The sequence below is a fragment of the Phragmites australis genome, chromosome 7 (assembly GCF_958298935.1).
Source record: "Phragmites australis chromosome 7, lpPhrAust1.1, whole genome shotgun sequence".
NCBI classification, from domain to species: domain Eukaryota; kingdom Viridiplantae; phylum Streptophyta; class Magnoliopsida; order Poales; family Poaceae; genus Phragmites; species Phragmites australis.
The window spans coordinates 26,427,986-26,441,036 of record NC_084927.1 but is presented as its reverse complement, the minus strand read 5'-3'; the positions used below and the strand labels follow the sequence as shown (position 1 = coordinate 26,441,036).

The following is a 13,051-nucleotide window of genomic DNA, read 5'->3' as shown; positions in this document are numbered from 1 at the left end:
TCGCTCGCCACGCCCCGCATGTCGATGAGGAGCGCGCTGAGCGGGGCCATGGCGAGGCCGGAGCCAAAGCCCAAGCGGCAGGAGAGCACACATGCCCCCCCGGTGCCGATGAGAAGCTTGAGCTTAGATTTGTGCATGGAGGCATTACGCGAGGTGCATTGCTTCTCTCTCCTCCGCGGTGACCCCCGTTTCTTGCGATTTTGTCTAGACTCTTATTGTTCTTTTCCTCCTTTGGTTAGATGGTGCTCTTGGTTCATGCGTAATGGTACGTGGGAGGATTGACAACTGGGCATGGGTGGGAACGAGGAGAAGGACTGGGCCCGCTGTGTCACGACACTAGAGCTGTACGTCGTCACCATCGTCGTCGCCGGCAGCCGCACCTGCACCTGCTTCCTTCCCTCGAAGCCATCGAGATTTCATTTTTGTTACCCAACTCTCCCCCTTTCTACTCAGATTTGTTTCTTTTCTTCCATTGCCTTGCTCTTCTTGGTTCATTATTCTTGCTTTTCCCTCTTTGATTTCACTTTTGTTACCAAGTTCTTCCCCTTCCTCCGTCGCTGACGCAGTAGGCCTCCCATCATGTTCAGCTACTCCTCTCCGGGTGACCACCAATGTGAAACCAAGTGGATTCCTCGCTCCCCCCCACCAATGCGGTGATGGACACGGGTAGTCGGACAGTGGTCGGTGTGCTGCTCGATGACAGGACCCGGTGTCTCCTCCCTCGATCAAGTGATGGTGTGTTCACATCTTGGTGTGCAGTGATAGATGCCGTGAGGTGACGACTAAGGCTTCGGCGCCAGGATTGAGGATTTGAACTCACCGGCGGGACGAGATCATGTTCCATCATGCACAGTCCTGTAATCCTTCTTGGTTTATGAAGCTTCTTATTTATTTGATATCTCATATTTGTCTATTTCAATGTCTAATTGCATACTGCCCCTTCCCATGAAGTTGTACAGTGGAACATACTCATGGGAATATGTTTATTTTCCATCGCAGGAAGTGTAGAGTAGAATAGATCAACTGGACAAATTGTATTGATCTCAAGTGTTACACATATATAGGTTACAACGGTGGCCTTTGGCCACGCCTGTACAGGCGAGTGCGGGCGAGCGCGCTAAGCGGATCGTGGACGCCGTGGTGACCGCTCGGGCAGGCGCGCGTGCGCGTGGTGGAGCGCGTCCTCCGGTGGCGTGGGCGCGACGGGTGCGCGGTGAGCGCTGGACGTTGCATGCTGAAGACCCGGGCGTACTCTAGCCGTTGGAGACCTGGTTCCGCTGACACCCCCCTGCAGTCTCGACGTCGGTCGCGGTGACGGAGAGGCTGTCTCTGAAATCGAAGAACAGCGCTGAAGGTAGTCCCTTGGTGAACACATCTGCGAGTTGCCGTGCACTGGGAACGTGCGTGACACGAAGCTCTCCAATGGCGACCTTCTCCCGGACGAAATGGATGTCTAGCTCAATGTGCTTGGTTCGCCGGTGATGCACTGGGTTCCTGGACATGTAGATAGACGAGATGTTGTTGCAGAAAGCCACGGTCGCCATGGGGACCTTGCAGAGGAGCTCGCCGAGGAGATGACGAAGCCAGGAGCACTCGGAGACGACGTTGGCGATGGCGCGGTACTCGGCCTCGGCACTCGACCTCGACACCGTGGTTTGTCGTTTGGACGACCACGAGATGAGTGAGCTGCCAAGGAAGACGCAGAACCCGGACGTAGAACGCCGTGTGTCTGGGCACCCGGCCCAGTCGGCGTCGGAGTAAGCGGTGATCGTTGGTGAAGTCGCGGCGCGCAGCTGAACGCCGAGACCCGTCGTCCCTTTGACATACCTGAGGATGCGTTTCAGCATCGTCTGGTGAACGTCCCGCGGCGCGTGCATATGGAGGCAGACCTGCTGCACAGCGTACGCAATGTCTGGACGTGTGATCATGAGATATTGCAGTGCGCCGACGATGCTCTGGTAGGAGGTGGCGTCGTCAATGAGCTTCCCGTCGGCAGCGGACGCCTTTGGCTTCGTGTCCGCGGGGGTGGCGACGGGGTTGCAATTTGCCATTCCAGCGCACTCCAGAAGTTCTTCTGCATACGCAGACTGTGAGAGGAAGAAACCTTCTTTGGTGCGCCGAACGCTGATGCCGAGGAAGTGCCGGATGGGTCCCATGTCCTTCACGGCAAAGGCGTCGTGGAGCCGTGCGATGACATGTCGAAGTAGTGCGGCCGATGACACGGACAGGATCATGTCGTCGACATACAGGAGGAGGTACGCCGTGGATCCATTGATGTGGTAGACAAAGAGGGAGGAATCGGCCTTCGACTGGACGAAGCCCAGACTGGTCACGTGCCCGATGAAGCGCTTGAACCACGCCCGTGGTGCTTGTCGGAGACCGTAGAGCGACCTCGACAGGAGGCAGATGTCGTCGGGGCGTTGAGGATCGACGAACCCCGTGGGTTGCTGGCTGTACACCCGCTCCTGAAGATTGCTGTGAAGAAAAGTGTTGGAAACATCGAGTTGATGAGCCGGGCAATTGTTCGTCGCCACGAGCGTGAGAACGGTGCGGATCGTGGCCGGCTTGACCACCGGCGAGAACGTCTCGCCAAAGTCGACGCCGGGCCGTTGATTGAACCCACGGACGACCCATCGAGCCTTATAACGCTCAAGGGTGCCGTCGGGATTCAATTTGTGCTTGAAGACTCACTTTTCGATGATGACACGACCTCCTGGTGAGCGCGGGACGAGAGTCCAGGTCTTGTTGGCTTGCAACGCATCGAACTCTTGTTTCATTGCAGCATACCAGTTGGAGTCCTTGACGGCGGTGCGGACACTTTGAGGGATAGGCGAGATTGTCGTTGAAGCCGTCATGGCGTACTTCGGGCTGGGCTTGTGGATCCCGGCGCGCGCTCGAGTCACCATCGGATGACTTGGGGGCCCGGTGGTAGGTGACGTCGCGGCGGGTGAAGCCACGGGACTGGCCGCGGGCACCGCTGCGGGTGAACACACGGGACCGGTCGCAGCAGATGAAGTGGATGGCTCGACTGCGGCTGTGGCCGTAGGTAGACGGTCTTGACGCGTGATGCGTGCGCACGTTGGATGGGGCGTCAGCTCGGCGGCGAGGCGTGGCGGTGACGGCGCCGGGGGCACGTGTCGTGGCGCGGCGATCGCGACACCACGGGTCGGTGGAGGTGATGGCGGATCACACGCCACTGGGCGCGGCACGGCGGCGGTGGTCATGGTGTTGTCGCGGAAGGGGAAGACCGTCTCGTCGAAGACGACATGCCACGATGTGATCACCCGGCCTGTCGCGACGTTGTAGCAGCGGTATCCACGGTGATCCATCGGGTACCCGATGAAGACGCACGGGGTGGAGCGTGCGGCGAGCTTGTGACTCGAGGTGGCGATCATGTTGGGGAAGCAGCGGCACCCAAACACACGGAGCTCAGCGTAGGAGGGCGCCACGCCGAAGAGCAGGGCGTACGGCGTCGTGGTGCCAGTTGCGCGGCAGGGACGGCGGTTGATCAAGTATGTCGCCGTGGCAAGCGCCTCGGCCCAGAACGCCAGCGGTGCTGCACTGTGAATTAGCATGGTACGCAAACAATCATTTACAGTGCGGAGAATACGTTCGGCTTTCCAGTTTTGCTACGATGTGTATGGGCAGGAGAGACGGAGCTGAGTGCCGAGAGAAGAGAGGAGGAGGCGCATGGCGGTGGAGTCATACTCCCGGCCATTGTCTGTCTGAAAAGCTAGGATGGGGAGGCAAAATTGAGTATGAACGTAGGAAATAAACGCTCGAATAGTTGGAAGAACATAAGATTTATTGCTAAGAGGAATTGTCCATAGATAATGAGTATAATCATCAAGAAACACAACGTAATATTTATAACCTGAATGACTAAGAACAGGTGACGTCCAAACGTCTAAATGAACTAATTGGAAAGGAAAAAAAGTCTGTGATGCGGAATTGGTGAATGGTAGACGAACATGTTTGCCCAGCCGGCAAGAAGAGCAGGAATGAGCATCAGATTTATTACACTAAAAAGAAAAAGTTTGTAAAATTTGAGAGGTAACTGGGTGTCCTGGGTGTCCCAATCGCTGATGCCACAGGGATGTCGCCGAGGATGCAGTGAGGGCTTGATGATGTGGGAGGCGGAGGGGGTAGAGGTCGCCGCTGCTTTCACATCGGAGCATCTCTACCCTGGTAGGAAGATCCTTGATAGAGAAACCATAAGGGTCAAACTCGATGGAAATATTGTTATCACGAGTAAGGCGGCGAACGGAGATCAAATTCTTAATGAGCGATGGAGAAACAAGAACATCGTTTAACTGAAGAGGGGAGGTGGCAGTAGGAATGAAAGTTTGTGCTTGATGTGTGACTGGCATGCGAGCACCATTGCCTACTGTGATGATAGAAGAGGATGGCCGAAGGGTGGAGGGAGGGAAGGTACCAGGGGAAGACGACATGTGCGACGTCGCGCCGAAGTCGAAGTACCAGTCAGACGCACTCGGTGGGTGGTGTGGAACGCCGGTGGATTGGAGCGCCGCATAGAGAGCCCCGGTGTCGAAGGTGTTGGAGGAGCCGCCCGGTGAAGCAGGCGGGAGATGGGTGGCCGCCATCGCCCGCTGTGGCTGGAACGGAGGTCGGGGCCCCAGAACGCCGGCGCCGAGGGCGCGGAAGGGCATGGGCCAGGCCTGCACCATGCCTTGCCACGGGTGGTATCCTGCGGCCCACGGCGCGGACTGGTTGTTGGAGTTGGTGCCCCGGCCGCACCGCCGGTTGGATCGGTTGTTGGCGCCGCCGTTGTAGGATTGGTTGTTGGAGCGGGGCGCGTTGGAGGCGGAGGACCCGTCGTTGGTGCCCGCGGAGGCAAAGCCGGAGGAGCCGCTGGATCGCTCGCCATGAGTCGCGGCAAGGGCCTGCCCAGCTTCGGCGTTGGCGTCGTGCTGGACGCTGAGTTCCTCGAGGATGAGGAAGGAGCGGGCGCTCATGAAGTTGTGCGGCGGGTATTTGGAGGTGATCACCGGCTTGACGTAGCGATAGCGGGGATTGAGGCCGCGGAGAAGATTGAGCACCTGACTGGGCTCGGAGACGGGGTGACCGATGTCGCGTAGCTGATCGGCGAGCCGCTTCAACTTGGTGCAGTAGTCGTTCATCGACATGTCGCCCTGCTGCAGGGAGCGCAGCTCGGCTTCCAGGTACACCGCACGTTGCAGCTCGTTGTCCTGGAAGAGCCCCTCGATGGCGTGCCACAGAGAGAAGGCGTTGTTCCGTTCCCGGCGAACGATGTCGAAGACGCCCTTGGAGACGGTGGTGAGTATCCAGTTGACAACGCAGGAATCAACCATGCGCCACTCACCATCGCGCTCCTCGGACGGGGTGGTGGAGCGAACGTGGCCCTCGAGGCCGAATTTGCCGAGAGCCGAATCGAAGAAGTCGCGCCATTGGCCGTAGTTGCCCTCGTCGATGTCGAGGGTGACAGGGACATGATGGCGGATGGAGACCGCCTGGAGAACGGCGGCGGGGGCGGGAGCGACGGAGAGACCGTCGTCGGAGGAGGAGTCAGAGGGGTTGGAGGAAGGCGCCATTGGTGCGGAAGATGTGGCAAAGGGATTCTGGATTGGACGTTGATACCATGTAGAGTAGAACAGATCAACTGGATAAATTGTATTGATCTCAAGTGTTACACATATATAGGTTACAATGGTGGCCTTTGGCCACGCCTGTACAGGCGAGTGCGGGCGAGCGCGCTAAGCGGATCGTGGACGCCGTGGTGACCGCTCGGGCAGGCGCGCGTGCGCGTGGTGGAGCGCGTCCTCTAGTGGTGTGGGCGCGACGGGTGAGCGGTGAGCGCTGGACGTTGCATGCTGAAGACCCGGGCGTACTCTAGCCGTTGAAGACCTGGTTCCGCTGACAGGAAGGGCTAGGGCAGGTGAAAAGCTCGGTTAGGCTTCTGCACCAGTTATGGGCACAATCACATCTCTTTCATGTTTGATTTCTCCTTCTGTCTTGCTCCTCCTCTTATCCCATTTTTTCACAATATCATGTGTGTCACGATTTGTTACTGAGTTAGCAGTATAAAAATTCATGTACTATTTTAATTTCGATCAGAGATTGGTACACAAACCAAACATTAAGATAAGACATGCATTTTGTACAATTAGCTTATTTATAAATAATTGTCCTTCAGCTAGATGAATCAAATATACATATACCATGAATCATTGATAATATCGCTTATCCTAATTCATATAGACAGTTTTTGTAAAAATTGTATTATCCTCAACCTGTGTTGCTTTGCTCCTTGAAAATGCAACCTAGAGATGAAAGGTTGGACAGAAAGAGGCTACTTTTGTGCAGAAAAAGCGTAAAACTGCTCCTTTTCATTTGTCCTCTTTTGCAAGTTGCAACTTTATACACTTTACAGGTTTTGCACCCATATTGTTATTGCACATTTACAATTTTCATATGATAGTTGATATTTCCAATGTGGTTTCTTGCATTCTTACTAAGTATCTAACCATGTGGACCGAGTGTGATGAACTTCTTTGAATTCTTGTCAAACAATATTTCATTGAATTTCGGAAAAGCAATAATGCTTAGCTTCAATATCTTACTTTTATTGTCGGAAGATTGTTACTGCGGTCATTGCACATATATGCTAACGGAGAAATAATGGTGACTGAACTTCTTTTTATTACCTGCCTTCAGCTTTCAAGGTGATTTTTTGAGCCTGCTTTAGGGTTTATTTGTTTTTATTATGATTTAAAATCTAGATGGTTAGAATCTGAATTGTATAATTAAAACAAATAATTTCAGTTTGTGGCACCCTGCTCCCCTCTCTCAGCCGCGCAAAAAAAAAAAAAAAGCAGCGCACCACCATTGCAGCACCCACAAGCTCAAATCCGAAGCCACCAAGCACAGATCCGCCCAATCAAGCCCCAAATCGCGCTTTGTAAGGTCGTGCGGAGCTTTCCCCGCCGAATCCCGCGCGAATCCCTCAGTTCCCAGGCCAAATCGGGTTTCGCGCGCCATTCTTCCTCTCCAACTCCGGCCGGCGATGCCTCCTCACCGTGAATCGCTGCTGCAGCACCTCGCCACGCAGGATGAACCTTGGGTGAGCTTGCCTACGCACTGGTGAGGCTCGCTGCTCCCTTTTTCCTCCATCTCCGTGTGCTCCCTTGCTCCAGTCGCGCGCACCGAGCTGCTGCGCGCCATGGACGCTGGCGAGCTCCATGTGGTTGTAGCTTCCTTATGCATGTCACCTTGGACGAACCCCCATTGCGCGCTGAGTCCTTTGGTGTCGCCTGTTGGCCAAGCCGCCGGCGGCCGCCGGCGAGCGCACCGTACAATCGGCCATGACTGCCTGGGCGCTCCTCGCCCGGTCAACCATTTCAGCCCCATGCTCCTCAACCGCCGCGCCTCCATCATCGCGCAGCCTCCGGCCGACTCTCCGGTGAACAGCTGGGGTTTCTCCCTCCCTCACCTGCACGGCTGCACGGCGCCAGCGAGTGAAGCTCTAGAGAGAGAGGAGAAAGATGCGAAATGATATGTAATGATAATGATGTGTAAATATATGTTACAATTTGATAAAAGTAGTATTTTTCTAATTATGGATTATGATATAATCTGTTTTAGATTGTGGATTTTGAATTGTAAAATTGGCCTGTTTATCTTTTTTCTGATTTTAAAAATTAGAATTCATAATCATAATAAAAAACAAGCATACCCTTCATCGTGTTATGCGATGCCCGGGCCTCTCCATGTTTCCATTTACAATTTACTTTGTATACTGTTGAGCTGGTGTATTTTTTCCCTGTGTCAAGTGCTCCATTTTCTACACTTATTCATTTATTTAACCATGAGCAGAAGGAGCCTCCTAAGACGGAGATGATGGCCAGGAGAAGAAACTATTCAACAAGACTAATACTACCACAAATAAAGAGAAAACATTCAAGATGTTTGCAGGAATGACCTATGGTCCTCAGACATATTAATCTACGTTTGTGCCGGGAACATTCCGACAACAGAGAAAAAGAAGATGGTAAGGCCATGCTAATTTCAGTAATACAACTAACAAAGCTACAGATTAGCTTTATATGCATTCTAATATGTCTTCATAATCGCAGTCCTTCTCAAAAAAGTTTATTGATCTCAATCTAATGGTAGATCCCAGTCAATTACGCATATGCAGGTTACAACAGTAGACCAAAAACTTGCAGCAACAATATATTTTGCCATGTACGCTAATGGCAGGGCAATCCTAATATCAGAATAAGCTCTTTTCGTGGACGTGTCCTATTCAGAGCTAGCCAATCCAGCCATCCATGTGAATCGTGTCTTGATAGGAATCCAAAAAGAGCTCTTTATTGCAGGTATTTGTTATCATCCTCCTCCTCCTCATATCTCAAGTCTTATTTGTTTCAAGATTATAGTATGCTTTGCTAATGCAAGGTGGTGGGCACGCATCTCGCATATATTTGAGCCTCTTTCAAATTTTAAATATTGTGCATTGGTCAAATATTGCATTCTCGCTTTAATGATATGATAGGATATTTTCTTCCAGCCGATTTATTTCTCTGTGAGGTGCAAGTATTCAGTTTGTTTTTTATGTCGTTTGTTAAACCAGATGCACATCTATATACATCAAGATTTTTCATTTTGATTAAAATCTAAATCATGCATCATCATCAGACTGCAGTATATGGTGCCCTGCCCGATACCATGTAGGCAGATGCTTGGCAAGGGATTAAAAAGGGCTCCAAGCAAAATAGTTTAGATATGCCACCCTGGGTTTCTAAAAAAGATAGACCCAGCTCGCATCGTTCCTGTATGAAGCCTTATAGTGTTAAAGTTACTTATTATAGGAATTTAATCGTTACATTGTTGTGTCCATATTTTAAAATCATTTAAACGTATGTAGGACTTTCTATAGATAGGTTACCATGCGGTTCATCTGAGAACATAGGTCCCATGTAGTATTTAGTCCTAAAAAAGATAGTATTTTAATTTGTCATTATGGATGCCTTTTTCCTCCATCTTTATGAGCCGTTCGTCATCTTCCATCTTTAGTTTGACATTATGGATTAATAGTGATTATTGAAAGGATGTTAGACTTCTTGTTTAAAAAAAAAATTGACTGCATAAAGTATAATAGCTTATCTATTTCTTGCTTTACTTCCATTTTAAAGCTCCTCGCTTCTCAAAGAAATATTTCTGTCACTCTTTGCTCGACAAGTAGATGTGCCTTAACTGCCCAGCAATGCCAACAACCTGATATTACATGGAACCAATTCTCGATATATGTCGATGTGCTATATTTTGTTGAAAGATGGTAGACATGACTCCCACAAATGCCGTGTTTATATCAAAGTGATAGTCCTGTCTAAATGTGTATGTATTGAAAAACCGAGGAAGATCATAGACCTGGTTTCATTTTCCTCGATGAGAGGTTTACTTTGAGCAGCAATATTTTAAGATTCAATTAAATCTCTATGAACGTAGTTTGATTAATCGGCCAGCCAGCGTACGACAGGGACATGCTCCTTGATCTGATCAAGCCCGGGCCCCAATTGATCCTGTCGATGCGTGGCCTCACCATGGTGGATGTAAACTAGTCGTTGGAAGAAGGAGCGGGTGACCAATTGTTAATTAGAGGCTTGCATCAACGTTGATCGACGCTAATTGTCCTCATAATTAAGGATAATTCTTTTTTAAGAAATTCTAGTACAACAAGCAGACACACGAACTCACTCACACAGCATCTACTGAAGATCAAAAATACAAAACTTGGATATTAACGAAATCACCACATATGTTTGGTTATATCGTCTACCAATAAAAAAAAAATCTTCCTTGGTGAGACATATAAAAAGCAAATTTAAGATTTAATCCTTAGTGGATAAGGAATCATCTCCACTAATCACTCAAGCCACGTTACATGTTTGCGCCTTCAGCGCTTGATCAATTGCCGGCGGTTGACGGACGGCGGAGACCGCATTGTTAAGTACGCTCGAATGCTGGATGCGTATATGAAAACTGCGTGCGAGGCAAATGAAATCCATAGATCGATTCCTACGAAATTCTTTGCGTTGTACTACGAAGTTTTCGGGGCCACTTGTTTTTTGCTTGACTTTGGTGTGGATGAGCCCAAAAAAAGATCGAGGGAAGATGAGCCACAATGTCGTCGATTCGTTCTGGACTATTGCGTGCTTTATTTTTTGATGACTTGGCATGGCATGACCTTTAAGCAATGCGTTCCTTGATGTGGATGGCAAGAGCCAGGACAGCAACGTCCCCGGCATATTACAGCCAGGACGCTTATATGCTTCGACATAACCAGAGCACGAAACCGCAATCTGTACAAAGCTATTGCAATTTGCAATACCTCTTCGATTGAGTCTGTCTCTTTCAGGTACTCCTATGCTGTGGTTAGAGGCCTTGAGCTACCTAACGATGCAAGATTAGCAAGGCGGGCACTAAACAATTGGTTGCCACATGATTAGGTGCCCCCAAGAACGAAAATAATGAGTCAAATTATTCGAAGCGTCCGATCATAACGGGCACTTGGACAGCCTTCCATGTGGAGCTCGTGGGGTACGTGTCATGTGGCTGTAATTGGCTTGTCTCTCAATTCGCATCTTGGGCAGGTCTCAGCTCACCGCATACAGAGTATTGCATTCGCTTTGGGTAGCTATCGCAAGCAGACCGTTGATGGGATCTGCCAATAGTGTTCCATAGTTCATGCGTCATGTACTCGAACGTGTTCGCCGAACCGTCCAGATTCATCTGGCCTTTTCGATCGCCCGGTTCTGCGAAAATCCTTTTCCGCGCGTGAGGGTGCGCAATCAAGTCGCGAATAATTTTTCCTAAAAACTTTTGAGCAACCTTTTCTTGTTAATTTTTTCTTAAAATTTTTTGAGCTAAATTTTTCTGGTGCAAATTTTTTCTCAAAACTTGTTGACTCAAAATTTTCTTGTGCAAACTTTTCCAAAAAAGAAAAGACGCGATAGAAAAAAGTTTTTAAAAAAGAAAAGAGCGGAGGCTATCGGGAGATTTGCGAATTCGCGTCCGAGCGTGTGAGCGTGTGTCTTGATTCAAAATAAAGAAAAAAGAGAAGAAAAAAAAAAACAAGTCGGTGATCCTGATCTGCAACCCTCCGTTTCATTCTCTTATAAGCTAAAATCAACTTACAGCATAATTTGATCCATGTGCTGCATTCCAAACTCGGATCAATTCAGTTGTATCACATTATATTCCTTTTCTTCCCCCTTGTTCATTTTCCTGGCTGGTGCAGGCCTGAGTTGTCATGCAATGCAAGAAGAGATCGAGAAGCAGATGAAGCATCACTCTGTTATTTCCAGAAAGATCCTTGAGACCAAGCAACCACCACCTGCGCCGTACGTTTTGCATCGCCGACGCACCACGAAACACCACTCGGATCAAAGCGATCGACCATGTTGTTGGCGATTTAATAATAATAATATTATTACTTAAATGAAAATTGTAAAAATGATATCTATTTTTTTTAAAATACCGAAATAGTACTCTTGTCGGTATTTTGTCTGTTAGCAAATAATCCTGTTGGTAGGAGGCTCTACCGACATGCCTTGTTGGCATATGGCGTGCCGGTAGGGTGCCTGCTTTGCCAACAGGCTTGTCGGATACCCATATGCTGATTTTTTTTTGAACAAATAGCAATTATGAAAAGCTATTTTATATGAAGTTAAATTGATTTATTTTAATAGGACCATTTAAAAAAGAAAATATAATTGCACTTAATTTTTTAGAAATATCTATCTTTTTAGACATAGTCTTTTCAAACACAGACTTTTCAGACATAGATTTTTCAGATAATATAACCGCTCTAGACAGAGAAAAATCGATTCTTTTTCTAAACTATTTTTCATAGACTTAGTCTATGAACCACAACAAATTTTATGTATAAAGAGAAGTACAGGAGGTCACTTACAGAATGAAGCCAATCACCTCAAGCTCTTTGACTCCCCTTAAAATGGCCTATGATATCTTCCCAGTAGCACACCACTTATGACAGCATCATCATGTAACATCCCTATCCGTATTTCACCAAGATTATTGAGATCAACCTCCACACCTCAAAAACTGCTTAAATATCTCTAGTGTCACATTGTTGAACAAATCATTCCCCATAATACACACTAAAAATCACATCTCATGACATCCCTAATAAAAACCATATTATTGTCCATTAATTCATTGAAATTCATAAAATTATTCCTAATCATGCTACACTTGTTCCTAAATTATGCTACAATTATTTGTAAAATGATTCCTGCAATTCCAAAAGCATTCCTAAAATGTCTAAAATATTTTCTAAATCATGCTAAATTTATTCCTAAATGACGCTAATAATTCTAAAATTATTCATAAATCATGCTATAACTTCTACAACTATACTAAAATTTCTAAACTATTCTAAAATTATTTTTAAAACTCCTAAACTATTATAAAATATAATAAAATATTTTTAAAATTTCTAAACTATTTTACAAATAGGAAAAATAAAAAAATTACATCTTCTTCTTCCTCCTCCTCTCTTCTCTTGCACATGTGCGGTCTCTCCTCCGCTATTTGGAACGCGCAGAACTGAATGGGGGTGAGTCCCCTGCGGCTGGCGGCGTGGAATTATTAATGGTATTTGTCGGCACCTAAAATGTAGATAAGACCTATCGGCACGCCACGTACCGACAGTCACCCTGTCGCACTACTAACCGCTATAAAAGCAATGAACCAAGTCGGCATTTTTTTAAACTGGATCTTATTTTTACAAATTTCCATTAAATTAATATTATTTAAAAAATCGTTGTTGGCCGGCCCCCAATTTGGTCCCTGGCTCAGCTGGATAGAGATGGGCGCATCACTGACGAATTGAATGGCCATTTCAGTTTCAGAAGAACAAAAAAATGGGTTCACGTCATCCTGTGCTACCATTCACCTTTGTGGCATTCCTGATTAACGTATGGCCACTGAAACTGAAAGGCTTTAATTGGTAGGCGAAGAGACGAAGCTAGCATTGCAATATGGT

The 13,051-nt window shown here is 48.1% G+C and overlaps 1 long non-coding RNA gene across 3 annotated transcripts; it reads left to right on the top strand.

The window, feature by feature from the left end:
* Positions 1-282: 282 nt before the first annotated feature.
* On the top strand, positions 283-11,385 carry LOC133924423 (uncharacterized). Of its 3 annotated transcripts, none has more exons than XR_009910807.1 (3): positions 283-857; positions 5,903-5,946; positions 7,855-9,367. It is a non-coding gene; the product is annotated as an uncharacterized LOC133924423 (long non-coding RNA). The 3 variants fall into 3 exon arrangements; XR_009910808.1 differs by lacking the exons at positions 283-857; positions 5,903-5,946 and adding exons at positions 6,737-7,122; positions 11,282-11,385 and having other exon boundaries at positions 7,855-8,360; XR_009910806.1 differs by lacking the exons at positions 283-857; positions 5,903-5,946 and adding an exon at positions 6,740-7,122 and having other exon boundaries at positions 7,855-8,029; positions 8,162-9,367.
* The last annotated feature ends 1,666 nt before the right edge of the window (positions 11,386-13,051 follow it).